At 35.6% G+C, this 18,624-nt stretch overlaps 1 pseudogene; it reads right to left on the reverse strand.

The window, feature by feature from the left end:
• Positions 1–13,620: 13,620 nt before the first annotated feature.
• On the reverse strand, positions 13,621–14,585 carry LOC124993703 (olfactory receptor 5K3-like; annotated as a pseudogene).
• Positions 14,586–18,624: the final 4,039 nt, after the last annotated feature.

Here is an 18,624-nt window from a genome sequence, read left to right on the forward strand (position 1 = left end):
ATAATGTAGTATCTCTATCTTCTTGTATTTGCTATCAGTAGCTTTGCGGCATAAAATATGGTCTATTTTAGAGAAGGATCCATGTGCTGCTGAGAAGAAAGTGTATTCGTTCTTTGTTGGATGGTATATTCTGTATATGTCTGTTAAGTCTAAATTGTCGATTGTGTTATTGAGATCTATGGTTTCTTTATTCAATTTTTGTTTGGAAGATCTATCCAGTGGTGAGAGAGGTGTGTTAAAATCACCTAGTATTATTGTGTTGTGGTCTATTTGATTTCTGGAATTGAGAAGGATTTGTTTGATGTACATGGATGAGCCAATGTTGGGGCATAGATATTTATGATTGATATGTCTTGCTGATTTATGCTTCTCTTAAGCGGTATGTAATGCCCTTTATCCCTTCTGACTACCTTTGGCTTGAAGTCCACATTATCTGAAATGAGGATGGATACTCCAGCATTTTTGCTGTGTCCATGTGCATGGTATGTTTTTTCCCATCCTTTCACCTTTAGTCTGCGGGTATCTCCTTCTATGAGATGAGTCTCTTGCAGGCAGCATATTGTTGGATTTTTCTTTTTAATCTAATTTGCCAGTCTATGTCTTTTGATGGATGAATTCAGGCCATTAACATTCAGGGTTATTATTGTGATGTGATTTGTATTCTCAGTCATTTGACTCAATTTTGTTTTTTGACATGAATTGGTTTCTCCTTTATTTGGCTATTCCTTTCAGCTAGTTCCTCCCATTGCTGATTTGCATCATTGTTTTTCATCTCTTCCTCATGGAATATTTTGCTGAGAATGTTCTGTAATGCCGACTTCCTTTTGGTAAAATCTTTTAGCTTTTGTTCATCATGGAATGATTTTATTTCATCATCAAATCTGAAAGTAAGTTTTGCTGGGTATAAGATTCTTGGTTAGCATCCGTTTTCTTTTAGGGCTTGGTAAATGTTGTTCCAGGCCCTTCTAGCTTTTCGGGTCCGGATTGTAAAATCTGCTGATATTCTTATTGGTTTCCCCCGAAGGCAATTTGATTCTTTTATCTCAAGGTCTTTAAAATTCTGTCTTTATTTTGTATATTAGGTATTTTCATAATAATGTGCCTTGGTGTGGGTCTGTTGTAATTTTTTATATTTGGAGTCCTATAAGCCTCTTGTACCTGGTTTTCCATTTCATTCTTTAGTCTTGGGAAATTTTCTGATATTATTTCATTGAATAGATTGTTCATTCCTTTGGTTTGTTTCTCTAAGCCTTCCTTAATCCCAATAATTCTTAAATTTGGCCTTTTCATGATATCCCATAATTCTTGTAGATTCTGTTCATGATTTCTTATCATCTTCTCTGTTTGGTCAATTTTGTTTTCAAGATTAAATATTTTGTCTTCAATGACTGAGGTTCTATCTTCCAGGTGTTCTATCCTATTGGTTATGCTTTCTATGGAGTTTTTAACTTGGTTTATTGTCTCCTTCATTTCAAGGATTTCTGTTTTTTTTTTTTTTTCAGTATCTCTAAGTCTTTATTGAAATGATCTTTTCCTTCCTGTATTTGCTCTTTTAACTGTTGATTGGTGCGATCATTTAATGCCTGCATTTGCTCTTTCATCTCTTCCTTCAATGCCTGTATTTGCTCTTTCATCTCCTTGTTTGTTTCCCTGATTGTTTTAATTATGTACATTCTGAACTCTCTTTATGATATTCCCTCTGCTCTGCTATCATTGGGTTTTATTGCTATAGTTTGGGACATTTTCTCCCTTGTTTTCTCATATTGGTCAGATATCAGTGGGACTCTGAGATATTGCAGATTTCCTCTATTGGCTTATACTGTCCCTGTACATTCCCAGTATATCACCTCCCAGCCTTCAGTAGCCTGAAGTCTTGGAGGAACTTGATAATGCAGTGCTTTTGAAGAAAGTGCCTCTAGCCCACTACTGGGTCCAGGGCTGGGGGCTGGTTCTGAGTGGAAATCCTCTCACTTGGTGGACCTGCTCCAAGAAGTTGGTTGTACACAGGGCCTGCCACCACCAGAGGGAGCCGGGCTGCTCAGGAAAGCCTCTTGCTGTCCTGTCCTGGTCCCAGAAGCCCCCTGTGGGCCAGGGCCCACCACTGGATCCAGGGCTTGGGGTTGGCTCTGTGCAGAAAAGCTCTCACTTGGCGGGCCTGCTCCTAGAAGCTGCCTGTGGACCCCGCCTGCTGCCAGAGAGAGCAGGGTTACTTTTAGAAGACTATTGCTGCTCTGCCACGAGAAGCTGCCCACTGACCGGGCCTGCCGCCCGGGGTGAGCTTCACCCCGTGTGAGTGACTCACCGCACAGCTCTATATTGATCCAAGTCTCTCAATACCTCCACTTCTTGAATCCTGAGATCTGGAGCAACAGGAGATGCAGTCACCCTCTAGTCTGCCATCTTGGATCTCCCTTTCGTTTGGTTTTTCTGTTTTTAATTTTTTAAAGAATTTAATCTTTATTGTATTTATTTATTTATTTATTTATTTTTTATGTAGTGTTGAGGGTCGAACATAGAGCCTCACCCTATGTGAGCTAGGAGAGGGCTCTACTACTGAGCTACAACTCCAGCTCCATTCTTATATTTAATTTTGAAAGTTGTGAAAATAATGGAGAAATCAACAAGAGGAAATGTTAAATATTTAAATTGTTGTTGAAATATATATCATTAGTTCACAAAAGGATCAGTTATAGAGGTCTCTGTACAATGGAAAACATATGACAAAAAGATTGATCAAGCTGATGAGACCTGCAGACAATTAGCCCTAATAGAAGTCCTAATGAATTACAGAATGCAGATTACTTGCTATGTAGGCTCCCATGGTCATATGAATGCAGAGTTTCTTTGACATGGTGTGGTACTGCAATGGTCTGCATATGGCAGTCATAGGCCATTGTTGCCAGAAGAAAGCAGTCTGCAGTCTCAGCAAGACAGAAAATAAAATTGTGCCTTGCATTCATAGAGAGAAATCCTTCTGTCCTCGGAAAAGAAGTTCTCTAACATTTTGGGAGTGAAGGCACAGGAACAGCAGAAGTCCATGAGAGCCAGGTTGCCCAGGAAGATGTACATTGGTGTGTGAAGACGGTGCTCCATGTAAATCAAGGCCACCAAACCTAGATTCCCCACCATGGTGATCAATAGATGGAATACAACATCACAAGCAGAAGGGTCTTCAGGTCTTGGTGATTTGTAAATCCCAGGAATAAAATTTCTTTTTTTAGGGAGTGATTTGACTTAGTCATTCTGGTCTTCTCTGCTGATACACAAATGAAAAGAAATTCAATTGATATTACAAACAGAACATATCAAATTTATCCCTCCAGTACTATAGGTACCAAAAGGTAGCATCTTATCTTCAATCAACAACTTATACTTTTTCCTGAAATGTGGCATACTTATAACATGTCCACTTTTACCGTGGATTGTTCACACAGTGTTTGTCATGAAATGGCTATGTTAATTTGTTGTGAAAAGTTTTGTGTGTATGAATTTTCCAATGGCTGTGTACAGATGCATTGTCAGTAAAATTAAATTTCTATTTCCCAAGTTAAAACACATTTTCTGATGCTAAGTTTCTCTCCAGAAATTTAAAACAAAGTTGTGTCCCAGGGGATTGATGCATTGCTTAAAATTAAGATGCTCTTTTGACCACTTAAATGGGTAATTGTCTAATTTTTTTTTAGAACTGCCAAATCATCATGAGTTTTATTAATGTTCTCTTTACCTAATTATCATTTCCCAGTTAATGTTACCTGGATGTATTTTCTATAAAGCTCTATTTATCCTTTAAGACTGGAAAAATATAAATTACCTTTAATTTTTTACTAAGTTAAAAATCTGTTTTATAAGTTCTTTTTTTCTTGTCTTTTTTTTTTTAGGCTTTTCCTGAAGCACTTTATCAAGACACTAAGAGTTAGGGAAGTTTAGCACTTTATCAAGACACTAAGAGTTAGGGAAGTTCAGGTAACAGCCCATTTCAAAAATACTGAGTTCAGCTTGCACATGCCAGAAGAATTCCCTGACTTCCAGAACTGAAATTCTGAAGACTTCTCTCTTTTTTTTTAATAATTTATTTTTATTGTAAACAAATGGGATACATGTTGTTTCTGTTTGTACATGGAGTAACAGCATACCGTTTGCATATTCATACATTTACATAGAGTAATATTGTTGGATTCATTCCGTTATTTTTTTCCTTCCCCCCAACCCCTCCCACCTCTCTTATCTCTCTATACAGTCCCTCCTTCCTCCATTCTTGCCCCCCTCCCACCCCCCATTATGTGTCATCATCCGCTTATCAGTGAGATTATTCATCTTTTGGATTTTTGAGATTGGCTTACCTCACTTAGCATGATATTCTCCAGTTTCATCCATTTGCCTGCAAATGCCATAATTTTATTATTCTTTATGGCGAAGTAATATTCCATTGTATATACATATACCACAGTTTCTTTATCCATTCATCAACTGAAGGACATCTAGGTTGGTTGCATAGTCTGGCTATTTTGAATTGAGCAACTGTGAACATTGATGTGCCTGTATCTCTGTAGTATGCTAATTTTAAATCCTTTGGGTACAGGCGAAGGAGTGGGATAGCTGGGTCAAATGGTGGTCCATTCCAAGTTTTCTAAGGAATTTCCACACTGCTTTCCAGAGTGGCTGCATTAATTTGCAGTCCAACCAGCAATGTGTGAGTGTACCTCTTTCCGCACATGCTCTCCAACACCTATTGTTGCTTAAATTCTTGATAATCGCCATTCTAATTGGGGTGAGATGGAATCTTAGTGTAGTTTTCATTTGCATTTCTATTATTATTAAAGATGATGAACATTTTTTCATATGTTTGTTGATTGCTTGTAGGTCTTCTTCAGTGAAGTGCCTGTTCGTATCCTTAGCCCATTTGTTGATTGGGTTATTTGTATTCTTGGTGTAGAGTTTTTTGAGTTCTTTATAGATTCTGGAAATTAGTGCTCTATCTGAAGTATGAGTGTCAAAGATAATCTCCCACTTTGCAGGCTATCTCTTCACATTGCTGATAGTTTCCTTTCCTGAGAGAAAGCTATTTAGTTTGAATCTAACCCAGTTGTTGATTCTTGCTTTTATTTCTTGTGCTATGGGAGTCCTATTAAGGAAGTTTGATCCTAAGCCAACAAGGTGAAGATTTGGACCTACTTTTTCTTCTTTAAGATGCAGGGTCTCTGGTCTGATTTCAAGGTCCTTGATCCATTGTGAATTGATTTTTGTGCAGGGTGAGAGATAGGGGTTTAGTTTCATTCTGATGCATATGGATTTCCAGTTTTCCCAGCACCATTTGTTGAAGAGGCTATCTTTTGTCCATTGCATATTTTTGGCCCCTTTGTCTAGTATGAGAAAATTGTGTTTATTTGGGTTTGTGTCCATGTCCTCTATTCGGTACCATTGATCTACCTGTCTAATTTGGTGCCAATACCATGCTGTTTTTGTTACTATTGCTTTGTAGTATAAATGAAGGTCTGGTATTGTGATAACCCCTGTTTCATTCTTCCTGCTAAGGATTCCTTTAGCTATTCTGGTTTTCTTATTCTTCCAGATGAATTTCATGATTGCTTGCTCAATTTCTGTAAGGCACGTCATTGGAATTTTAATTGGAATTGCATTGAAACTGTATAGCACTTTTGGTAGTATGGCCATTTTGACAATATTAATTCTGCCTCTCCAAGAACATGGGAGATCTTTGCGTCTTCTAAGGTCTTCCTCAATTTTTCTTCAATGTTTTGTACTTTTCATTGTAGAGATCTTTTACTTCTTTGGTTAGATTGATGTCCAATATTTTATTTTTTTTGAGGCTATTACAAATGGAGTTGTTTTCCTCATTTCCCTTTCAAGTGTTTCATCGCTTGCGTATAAAAATGCTTTAGATTTATGCGTGTTGATTTTATAGCCTGCTATTTTGCCGAATTCATTGATGAGGTCCAAAAGTTTTCTGGAGGAAGTTTGTGGATCCTCTAAATATAGAATCATGTCATCCACAAATAGTGACAGCTTGAGTTCCTCTTCTCCTTTTTGTATCCCTTTAATTTCCTTGGTCTGCCTAATTGCTCTGGCTAGAGTTTCGAGGACATTGTTGAATAGAACTGGTGAAAGACGACATCCCTGTCTTGTTTCCGTTTTTAAAGGGAATGGTTTCAGTTTTTCTCCATTAAGAATGATGTTGGCCGTGGGTTTAGCATAAATCGCCTTTACAATGTTCAGGTATGTTCCTACTATCCCTATTTTTTCTAGTGTTTTGAGGATGACGGGGTGTTGTATTTTGTCGAACGCTTTTTCTGCATCAATTGAAATAACCATATTCATATGATTATGAATATGCCTTGTGTTCTATATGAAATAACCATATGATTCTTATCCTTAAGTCTATTGACATGATGGATTACGTTTATTGATTTACGAATGTTGAACCATCGTTGCATTCCAGGGATGAACCCCACTTGATCGAGGTGCACAATTTTCTTAATGTGCTTTTGGATATGGTTTGCCAATATTTTGTTAAAGATCTTTGCATCTATATCTATATTCATCAAGGATATTGGTCTAAAATTTTCTTTCCTTGATGTGTCTTTTTCTGCTTTCAGTATGAGGGTGATATTAGCTTCATAGAATGTGTTCTGTAGTGTACCCTCCTTTTCGATTTCCTGGAATACTTGAGAAGTATTGGAATGAGATCTTCTTTGAAGGTCTTGTAGAACTCAGCTGAGAATCCGTCTGTTCTTGGGCTTGTCTTGGATGGTAGATTTTTAATTGCTTCTATTTCATTGCTTGTTCTGTTTAAATCATGTATGTCCTCTTGCTTCAGTTTTGGAGGAGCATATGTCTCTAGAAATTTGTCAATGTCTTTGGTAGTTTCTATTTTGTTGGAATACAGATTTTCAAAGTAGTTTCCCATTATGTTCTGTATCTCAGTGGTGTCTGTCGTGATACTTCCTTTTGCATCATGTATTTTAGTAATTTGAGTCTTCTCTCTCCTTCTCTTTGTTAGTGTGGCTAAGGGTTTGTCTATTTTGTTTACTTTCTCAAAGAACCAACTTTTTGTTTTGTCAATTTTTTGAATAGTTTCTTTTGTTTCAATTTCATTGATTTCAACTCTGATTTTAATTATTTCCTTTCTTCTACTACTTTTGCTGTTATTCTGTTCTTCTTTTTCTAGGGCTTTGAGCTATAATGTTAGGTCATTTAGTTGTTGACTTTTCATTCTTTTCTGGAATGCGCTCCATGCAATGAATTTTCCTATTAGTACCGCTTTCATAGTGTCCCAGAGATTTTGATATGTTGTATCGTCATTCTCAATGACTTCTAAGAATTTTTTTATCTCATCCCTGATATTTTTTGTTATCCATGTTTCATTCAGTAGCATATTATTTAGTCTCCAAGTGTTGGAGTAATTTCCTTTTTTTACTTTGTCATTGATTTCTACTCTCAGTCCATTATGATCTGATAAAACACAAGGCAGTATCTCTATTTTTTGCATTTCCTAAGGGCTGCTTTGTGGCATAACACATGGTCCATTTTCGAGAAGGTTCCGTGTGCTGCTGAGAAGAAAGTGAATCCGCTCGTGGATGGATGGAATATTCTATATATGTCTATTAAGTCTAGGTTATTGATTGTTTTTATTGAGTTCTATGGTTTCTATGGTTGGACTTTGTTTGGAAGATCTATCTAGTGGTAACAGCAGTGCGTTAAAGTCGCCCAGAATTATTGTGTTGTGGTCTATGTGATTCCTGAAATTGAGAAGGATTTGTTTGATGTACAGGGATGCACCATTGTTTGGGGCATAAATATTTGGTATCGTTATGTCTTCCTGATTTATGGTTCCCTTAAGCAGTATGAAATGTCCTTCTTTATCCCTTCTGACTAACTTTGGCTTGAAGTCCACTTTATCTGATATAAGGATGGAAATCCCCACTTTTTTACTGAGTCCATGTGCGTGGTAGGTTTTTTCCCATCCTTTCACCTTTAGTCTGTGGATGTGTTTTTCTATGAGATTTGTCTCTTGCAGGCAGCATATTGTTGGGTCTTTCTTTTTAATCTATTCTGCCAGTCTATGTCTTTTGATTGATGAGTTTAGGCCATTAATGTTCAGGGTTATTATTGAGAAATGATTTGTATTCCCAGTCATTTGGCTTATTTTTGGTTTTTAAGTTGGCTTGGTTTCTCCTTTAAGTGGTTTTTCTCTAAGGTAATTCCTCCCTTTGCTGACCTACATTGTTGTTTTTCATTTCCTCCTCATGGAATATTTTGTTGAGAACATTCTGTAGTGCAGGCTTTCTTTTTGTAAATTTTTTAACTTTTGTTTATCCTGGAAGGATTTTATTTCATCTTCAAAACTGAAGGTTAATTTTGCTGGGTATAGGATTCTTGGTTGGCAACCATGTTCTTTCAGTGCTTGAAATATGTTGGTCCAGGCCCTTCTAGCTTTAAGTGTGGGTTGAGAAGTCAGCTGTTATCCATATTGGTTTCCCCCTATATGTAACCTGATGCTTTTCTCTCGTGGCCTCAAAATCCTATCTTTATTTTGAATGTTAGACATTTCCATTATACTGTGCCTTGGTGTGGATCTGTTGTGATTCTGTGTATTTGGTGTTCTGTAAGACTCTTGTATTTGATTTTCCATTTTATTCTTCAGGTTTGGGAAGTTTTCTGATATTATTTCATTGAATAGGTTGTGCATTCCTTTGGTTTGTATCTCTGTGCCTTCTTCAATCCCAATAATTCTTAAATTTGGTCTTTTCATGATGTCCCATAATTCTTGTAGATTCTGTTCATGATTTCTTAACTTCTTCTCTGTTTGGGCAACTTTGTTTTCAAGATTAAATATTTTGTCTTCATTGTCTGAGGTTCTGTCTTCCAAGTGGTCTAGTCTGTTGGTGATCCTTTCCATTGAGTTTTTTATTTGGTTTATTGTCTCCTTCATTTCAAGGATTTCCTTTTGGTTTTTTTTTTGAGAATCTCTATCTCTTTGTTGAAATGGTCTTTTGATTCCTGCAGGTGCTCTTTCAGCTTATTGGTATTATCATTCATTGCCTGCATTTGCTCTCTTATCTCATCCTTTGCTTCGCAAATCATCTTAATCATGTATAATCTGAAGTCCTTTTCTGACATTTCTTCTAACATACTGTCATTGGATTCTATTGCTATAGAATGTAGATTTGATTGGATCATTTTCTTCCCTTGTTTTTTCATGTTGTTCATGTATCTTCCCCTCTAGCAGTGCAGATCTGGGGTATTGCAGATTTCCCAATATAGGGAAATTTCCCAATATAGGTTTCCAAAATCCTTTCTTTAAGGGGAGATCAATATTAGCTTGCCGAAATCAGACACTATGCAATCCTAGACCAAATAGCCCCTATGGGGACAATAACAAATTGTCATAATAAACAAAATGAGTTCAAATATTAACTTCGGTAAAACAAACAGATTTGCAATAAGGTCTGCAGTTTCTAATTGAGGATAAAGAGGATGCAGAGGGATGTAGAATGTGGCTGTTAATGGGATAAGAAAAGAATATACAAAAGTTCTAGAAAATAGAAAGTGTGAGAGTGTAATCAAAAGAAATAGGATGTTAGCATGCAAAAAAGGGAGAAAGAGACTCTGAGGGAACAGGTAAACAAAAGGAAAAGAGAGCAAGAAAAGGAAAGAAATAAAAACTTAAATTTTTTTAAAAAGGAAAAAAAAGAAAATATACTGTATAACAGTCATATACTAATTAAACCTCCCAGTGTTCAGTAGCCTGATGCTTGAGAGGTACCTGACAATGAACTTCAAGCCTCCAGCAGGCCTCACAGGATGGGATTTGCCCCACCCAAAGATCAGAGTTACGGCCTCCAGGATTATCCAAGATGGCCGCTCTGGCTTCAAAATGTGTTGGCAAATGTGGAGCTCAGCTCAGGGGTGGACATGGTCAGCTGGAGGTCCTGGAGACGGGATGCATTTCGTCTGTCAGGGATCATGGAGGTCCGGTGTGTTTGGTGTGATTGTGGGATCCTGGAACCTGGGTGCAATCAGTGAGTTTGGGGTCCCAGTGATAGGGCACAGTCAGTTGGTCTGCAGACCCTGGTGGCAGGGAACAGTCATGCGATGTGGGGGCCCCAGAAGCAGGGAGTGATCAGTCGGGCTGAGGGATCCTGGAGATGGGGCTCAGTCAGTCTGGCCAGGGGTCCTACGGGGCCTGGCTGTTGACTCAAAATGGTGGTAGCCATGTGTAATCAAACCTGCAGGTGTTGTAACAGTAAACTTCCAGGCAGCAGCAGGCAGCTGGTGCTCCACTGGAGGTTGGCAATCAGTTTGCTGACTGTTGTCGGATGATCAGGAGGTGAACCTCGAGCATTGGGTGATGGATAGGATTTAGGCAGGAGATGCACAGGCAAGAGGCAGGCAAATGGCCAAGACTTCTCTCTGTAATCACAGCAGCTGGGGAGGCTCTGTTTTATAAGATTTTAACACATTGTGGAACTTACTCCTATCTTGTATGCCAAATTTCCCTGGGAATTATTTCTGTTCATTGTGCATTCATACTAAAATTTTCCCCTAGTTATAAGTGTCCTTCATGCATATCTAACATCATGAGACTTGTTGAGAAAGTCTCCATTCATGGTGTGCACCTCATTCATAATAAATTCCCAATCTTGTCCACTTTCAAACTTCTCTAAAAATTAATGTCTACATTTTCATTCAGTTCAATGGAGATTCTTCCTTCATTTCATCCTTTAAATTCTTATATTTTTTTTTACTGCTACTGTGCTATATATTAATTTTATTCAATTCTCACTCAAATTTACTTCATATTTCATATCACTTTCCAACAATATTTCAAGTGTAGAAACAACATGGGTTTTAAAGAATTGTAAGGTTACCTTTCTTATCTCCCAGAAATCACCATAAGTCTTTGGCTTTGTTTCAGATGTTAATTTTGTTTACAAGTCTACAATCATTCAAAAATGCATTGTTTTAAAAACTTTTTGGTTAGTAGTTCTCCATTTCTTATTCTTGTCTGCTGTGAATTTAATATAGAATATTTTTATTCTTTCAAATGATATGGTGAGGTTTTCTGAAGTTTTATGACTAGAGGCTTATAATCAATGAGAAAAATAAATTGTCCATTATATTTTAGGTCTATTAACCCTATAAAATATCCCCCAGAATTTTAACAGGTTAAAAAAAAATATTTGTAAAACTAAGAAAACACTGCTTCTGTCATTATTTTAGCAACACTTTTTAGTATATAAGCTGAAATTCTTTACATGGACTCTGGAAAATATGCTAAATTTCAGTTATTATAATTTTATTAGGAGATGTTATATCAGAAAATAATAGGTGAAATAGGTAAAAGTTACTTTCTCTTTCCAAACTCAAAGTATTATTCCTCTTAATCAGAACCAACTTTGTTATACAACTCATAATTTTTTTACAGGGTCCTTTTAAGACTTTCTGCATTTTGGATGATAGAAGTGTTACTTTGGAACTCAGAATACTCTGAATGAGCCCCTGATTGTATCTCATTAGTCTTTCCATAGTGTCTTCTCTTTAGTGACAAAGTTAAAAAAGTGCATAAATAGCAAAACAATAAAAATTACTGAAGAATTTTAAAGAAATATATATTCACATTTGTATTAAAAATAAATTAGAAAATTCACTCTTTCACTGAGTTCACTGTTGAACACCTTATAATACCTTATTAGACATGTGAAACTCTGTTTTTCAGAAAGTTAATATGAAAAATTTGATCTTTAAAACATTGGGGAATAAACTATGAAAATCTATGATAACCTCCTACTCATAAGTCATTGACAATAATTATGTTAGTTTTAGTGCACAGTAAAAGTTGTCCATTGATTCTAAAGAAATATGCTTGGAATGAACCTCAGAGAAAATCCTTACTGATTTCTAATCCAAGAGGCATCCTTCCCAAAACACCAGCAGCAAACAATAGTAATTCAATAGGGATACATGTTGAAATTCTGAGTTAAATCAAATGACCATAAATAAAGTCAGCCTTAAGCATCATCTTGATTTTTTACATGCTTAAGTGTCTTTCTGTATGCAATCTTGTTTGCATAATGACTATAATGCTTAGGAGAAAAGAGTCATACTAATGACTTGAATTCAAGTTAAAGAGAGATTTGAAGAGAGAATTGAATTTGAAGAATGTGGTATGATCAACCAATGCTACTTTCCTTGCTTTTACTTCTTCCAATGAATCTGACAAATCCTATATATAAATTTTCTGAAACTCTGATATTACATTCCTTTACTTTGCATATGCATGACAAGACAACTAGGAAAAAATTAATTATTCTAGTATGACTGGCTTGTAAATATTTACTGTATCCAACTGAATAATTTGGAGATAAGTACATATCCATGAAATTCTTATCATATACAATTGACATATATATTCAAACATGACCTGATATCACAGCATCACATAGTTTTTACATTAGTTAAACATCGAGATATATACAGAACTTTAAAAACTTATCACCAAATTCAAATAACCTTAATAATGGTCAAAAGAACTAAACAGACATTTCTCAAAGAAAAAACTACAAATGTTCAACAAACACATGAAAAAAATGTTCAGCATTCCCAGTAATCAGGGAAATGCAAATCAAAAAACCTATTGAGATTTTGTCTCTAGTCAGAATGGCAACAACCAAGAACACAAATAGAAATAAATGCTGTCAAAAAAAGGTACACTCATACATTGTTGGTGGGAATGCAAATTAGTATAACCACTGAGGAAATCAGTATGAAGTTTTCTCAAAGGACTAGGAATGGAACCACAATAAGATTCAGCTATTATACTCCTTCCTATTTTCCTCTAAGAACTAAAATCTGCATTCTATTGTGATATAGGCACATGGTTATTAATAGAAGTACAACTCACAATAGCCAAGTTATGAAGTCAGCCCAGGTATCAAACAACAGGTGAATGGATCAAGAAAATGTAATATAGATACAAAATGAAGGTTTCCTCTTCCATAAAAAACAATAAATTTAGGACATGTGCTGGTAAGTGTATGGAACAGAAGAACATCGATTCTATGTGAAATAAGCCAGACTCAGAAAACTAGAATCAAAAGTTTTCTCTCTTATGGGGAAGCTAGAGGAAAGTAAGGGAAAAAGGCAGGGGGGCCGTGGATTCCATAAAAATAGTGGGTAGAGCAGTGGAGTAAAGGAGGGGAGTAAGGGAGATATAAGTGAGACATGAAAAGGGAGGAACTGCAGAATGAAATTGATTGAATTATGTTCGTGACTTATAACATGTGTATACCACAAAGAATTCCACTCTTATGTATACCTGTAAAGCACAAATTTATAGTAACCAAGGAAAAATAGAAGGAAGACCAGCACAACAGAGGAAAGGTAACAGGCAGGTCAGAGTGGAGGGAAAGAGAAGACATTGGGGACTGATTTGGAGCAAACCGTATGCCACGTGTGTGTGATTATGCCAACCTGAACCCTGGTGTTATGTAGGTAATTCAACTGAAATACCATTAATATTTTAACAATTTAATATTTTATTATGAAGTGACTTTTCTACTTCCTTAGTATTTGGAGACTTAGAAAAGGACTATCAAATGGAAATCAATCCTTCAGGGGAGATGATACTTGTTACATAAAATTACAAGAGTGCCTCTTCATAATTCTTTTCATAACATTTGATACTTCCTTGTTTCTTAGACTATAAATAAAAGGGTTTAATAAAGGAATTACTAGAGTATAAAAAATGGCAATTGGTTTTAATGTATCCCCTTCATTAATTGAACTTGGTCTAATATACATGAAGAGAAGAGAACTATAGAATATTGACACAGAAAGTGCGATGCACAGGTAGATAGAGCTTTGCCCCTTCCCTCTTTAGATTTCATTGTGAATATAGTGAAAAGGATATAGAAATAAGAGATTAGGACTATGGTAATAGTGAAGATTTGAATTGACCCTGCCAAGATGAATATCATCAATTCATTGATATAAGGGTCAACACAGGAGAGTCTGTATAATGGAAGGATATCACAAAAAAAGTGATTGATACATTGAGATCCACAGAAAGTTAACCTAAATAAAAATCCTACTTCAACCGTGGGATGCAGGACTCCAGCTATGTAGGGTCCTGTGGTCATCTGAATGCAGAGTTTCTTTGACATCAGGGTGTGGTACTGCAGTGATCTGCATATGGCCACATAGCAGTCATAGGCCATTGCTGCAAGAAGAAAGCAGTCTGCAGTCTCAGTAAGACAGAGAAAATAGAATTGTGCCATGCACTCATAGAGGGAAATCCTTCTGTCCTCAGAAAAGAAGTTCTCTAACATCTTGGCAGTGACAGCACAGGAACAGCGGAAGTCCATGAGAGCCAGGTTGCCCAGGAAGATGTACATTGGTGTGTGAAGACGGGGCTCCATGTAAATCAAGGCCACCAAACCTACATTCCCTACCATGGTGACCAGATAGATGGCAGAGAATACCACAAACAGAAGGGTCTTCAGGTCCGGGTTTTCTGTAAGTCCCATGAGAATGAATTTAGTTGTTGTGGAGTGATTTGCCTCAGGCATCCCTGGCTTTTCTGATGAGATAAATTGCAGAGAAATTCAAATTGATATTTTAAGTAGAAATGTTTAATTCACCCTCTCTATCTGTCATATGTATCATGGAGAATCATGTCTTCTTCAAATTACCCTGTGCTCTCCCTGAAAACTGGATGTAATAATACGTTAGGTCTTGTGGGAATAAATATAACACAGTATTTTCACACAGGATTATCTTGAAATGTCTGCATGAATTCGTTATGTGAAAAAGTTCTTTCTACAAGAATTGTCCTATATCCACGTAATGATTCATATTTAATTTAATTAACTTGTATTTCGAAATTAAAATATATTTTCTCATGGTAGCTTTCTTCTTATAAATTAAAAACAATTTATAAATATTGCTTTATGGGATCGATGAACTATTTTATAGTAATTGGTCTTCATATTTTAAACAACTAACTGGCTGATTTTTAAAAACTGTGAAAAATCACAGTGAGGTTCAGAAACAGTTTCTCTAGCTTCTTAACCTTTCCCAGGTAATGTTTTCTAGGAATATTTTATAGAAATCTCTATCTATTGCAATAGGGTAGAAACACAAAAGATCTTTAAATTTCTTAATAAATTATAAAATTTATTTTATATTCATTTTAACCCATTTTGGATTCCACCCCTATTTTTTTCTGCCGAATCTATCTAATTATCCACTTGTCCAATATTTTCTCTAGTTTTTAGTGTAGTATATGCACATTTAACATTTGAGAATTTTTGTGAACCTCTCCTTTCAAAATGTGCACATTCTTAATGAATATTATCTCCTATATAGTCTCATGCACTCTCAAACTTGTTTTCTAGAAACTAATGTCTATATTTGTGTTGAGTGCCATAGAGATTCCACATTTTTCAATAATTAAATTTATAAACACAATTACTCCCAATCTGCTATTTATTCATTGAAATTCAATGCTCACCTCAATTTATTTCACATTTATTATTGCTGGCGACAACATTTCAAATGCAGAAACAACATGGGTTTTAAAGAATGGTAAATTAGCTTTCTTTTCTCCCAGAAATTTCTACAAGTCTTTGGCTTCAGCATATTTTAGTTATCAATTTTTTGATTAGAGTCTATAATAGTAGTAAAAATATGCATTGTTTTAAACATTTTCAAAAATACTTTTGCTTCTTATTCTTGTCTACACTGAATTTCATTAACTATTTTGCTCCCATAATATGGTGAGGTGCTAGAGTTTTATCACTAGATAGAAACAATGAATAACTTGCCCATTATATTTGAGGTCTACTATGCTCTTAAAATTTAAAATGTTAAAATTTAAATATCCCTCAAAATTTTATTATTTTAGCATTTATCATTTTTTCTGTCATTATTTTAGCAACACTTATTGATAAGCAAGCACACAATGTTTATCTGAGGTCTGAAAAAATAGGTTTAGTTTTCAAAAGTTATTTAATCTAGGAGATAATGTATCAGAAAATACTTAATGAAAACAAATTTTCTCTTCTCCAATGCAAAGTGTAACTATTCCTCTGAATCAGAAATTACATTACTATATGAGCCAAAATTATTTTACAGGGTCCTTAATAGACTTACCTGTATGTTTGGTGATAAAACCATGGTACTTTTGCACTCAGAATACTCTGAATTGACCACTTACTGTATGTCATTAACTCTTTCCATAGTGTCTTCCATTTAGAGACAAACTTAAAAAATTAAGTAGATAGAATTTAAACACAATAAAAATTACTGAATGATTTTAAGGAAATATGTTCAAGTTTATACTACAAATAAATTAATAATTCATTCTCACACTGAGTTCACTGATGAATACATTATCAGCGCTTCTTGGACACCTGATGTTTTATATTTTCAGGGCAATCAAGATTTAAAATGTTCCAGAAAACTTCTAGACTTCATCAATGAATTTGGCAAAATAGCAGGGTATAAAATCAACACGCCTAAATCTAAAGAATTTTTATAAACAAGTGATGAAACATCTGAAAGGGAGATGAGGAAAACAACTCCATTTGTAATAACCTCCAAAAAAATAAAATACTTGGGCATCAATCTAATGAAAGAGGTAAAAAATCTCTACAATGAAAACTACAAAACATTGAAGAAAGAAATTGAGGAAAACCTTAGAATATGGATAGATCTCCATGTTCTTGGATAGGCAGAATTAATATTGTCAAAATGGCCATAACCAAAAGTGCTATACAGATTCAATGCAATTCCAATTAAACTCACAATGATATGCCTTACAGAAATAGAGCAAGCAATCATGAAATTCATCTGGAAGAATAAGAAACCCAGGATAGTTAAAGCAATCCTTAGCAGGAAGAATGAAGCAGGGGTATCTCAATACCAGAAATTCAACTATACCACAAAGCAATAGTAACAAAAAGGGCATGTTATTGGCACCAAAATAGACAGGTAGATCAATGGGACAGAATGGAGGACATGAACACAAACCCAAATAAATACAATTTTCTCATACTAGACAAAGGTACCAAAAATATACAATGGACAAAAGATAGCCTCTTCAACAAATGGTGCTGGGAAAACTGGAAATCCATATGCAACAGAATGAAAATAAATCCCTGTGTCTCACCCTATAAAAAACTCAACTCAAAATGGATCAAGGACCTCGGAATCTGACCAGAGACCCTGCATCTTATAAAAGAAAAAGTAGGTACAAATCTTCAACATGTCGGCTGAGGATCATACTTCTTTAACAGGACTCCCATAGCACAAGAAAAAAAGCAAGAATCAACAACTGGGATAGATTCAAACTAAAAAGCTTTCTCTTAGCAAAGGAAACTATCAGCAATGTGAAAAGAGAACCTACAGAGTGGGAGAATATCTTTGCCACTCATACTTCAGATAAAGCACTAATTTCCAGAATATATAAAGAACTCAAAAACACTACACCAAGAATACAAATAACCCAATCAATAAGTGGGCTAAGGAAATGAACAGAGACTTCACTGAAGAAGATATACAAGCAATCAATAAATATATGAAAAATTGCTCAACATCTTTAGTAATAATAGAAATGCAAATTAAAACTACCCTAAGATTCCATCTCACCCAAATTAGAATGGCGATTATCAAGAATATTAGCAACAATAGGTGTTGGTGAGGATGTGGGGAAAAAGGTACACTCATACATTGCTGGTGTGTTTGCATATTAGTGCAGCCACTCTGGAAAGCAGTGTGGAGATTCCTCAGAAAGCTTGGAATGGAACCACCATTTGAACCAGCTATTCCACTCCTTGGCCTATACCCAAAGGACCTAAAATCAGCATACTACAGAGATACAGCCACATCAATGTCCATAGCTGCTCAATTCACAATAACTAGATGGTGGAACCAACCTACATGTCCTTCAATTGATGAATGGATAAAGAAACTGTGGTATATATGTATATATGCAATGGAATATTACTCAGCTATAAAGAATAGTAAAATTATGGCATTTGCAGGCAAATGGATGAAATTGGAGAATATCGTGCTAAGTGAGATAAGCTAATCTCAAAAAACCAAAAGATGAATGATGTCACTGATAAGGGGATGATGATACACAATGGGGGGTGAGAGGAGGACTAGAATGGAGGAAGGAGGGACTGTATAGAGAGAATAGAGGAGTGGGAGGGTTGGGGGGAAGGGAATAAATAACAGAATGAATCAAACATCATTACCCTATGTAAATGTATGATTACACAAATGCTATACCTTTATATCATGTACAAACAGAAACAACATGTATCTCATTTGTTTACAATAAAAATAAATAAATTTTAAAAAGATTCAAAATGTGGTCTTTAAAACATCAGGGAATAAATTATAAAAATCTAGGACAGTTTCTCTATTCATAGGGATGAGACAGCAATTAGGTTAGCCTTAGGGCACAGGTAGAGTTGTCCATTAATTCTAAAGGGATTTCCTTGGCACTGACATCAGGGTAGTTCCTACACAGATTCCCAATCTGAGAGACATGGTTCCCAAAACATGTTGGTCAAGCAACATTAATTAAAGAGGGATACA

Source organism: Sciurus carolinensis, chromosome 9 (assembly GCF_902686445.1).
Source record: "Sciurus carolinensis chromosome 9, mSciCar1.2, whole genome shotgun sequence".
Lineage (NCBI taxonomy): Eukaryota > Metazoa > Chordata > Mammalia > Rodentia > Sciuridae > Sciurus > Sciurus carolinensis.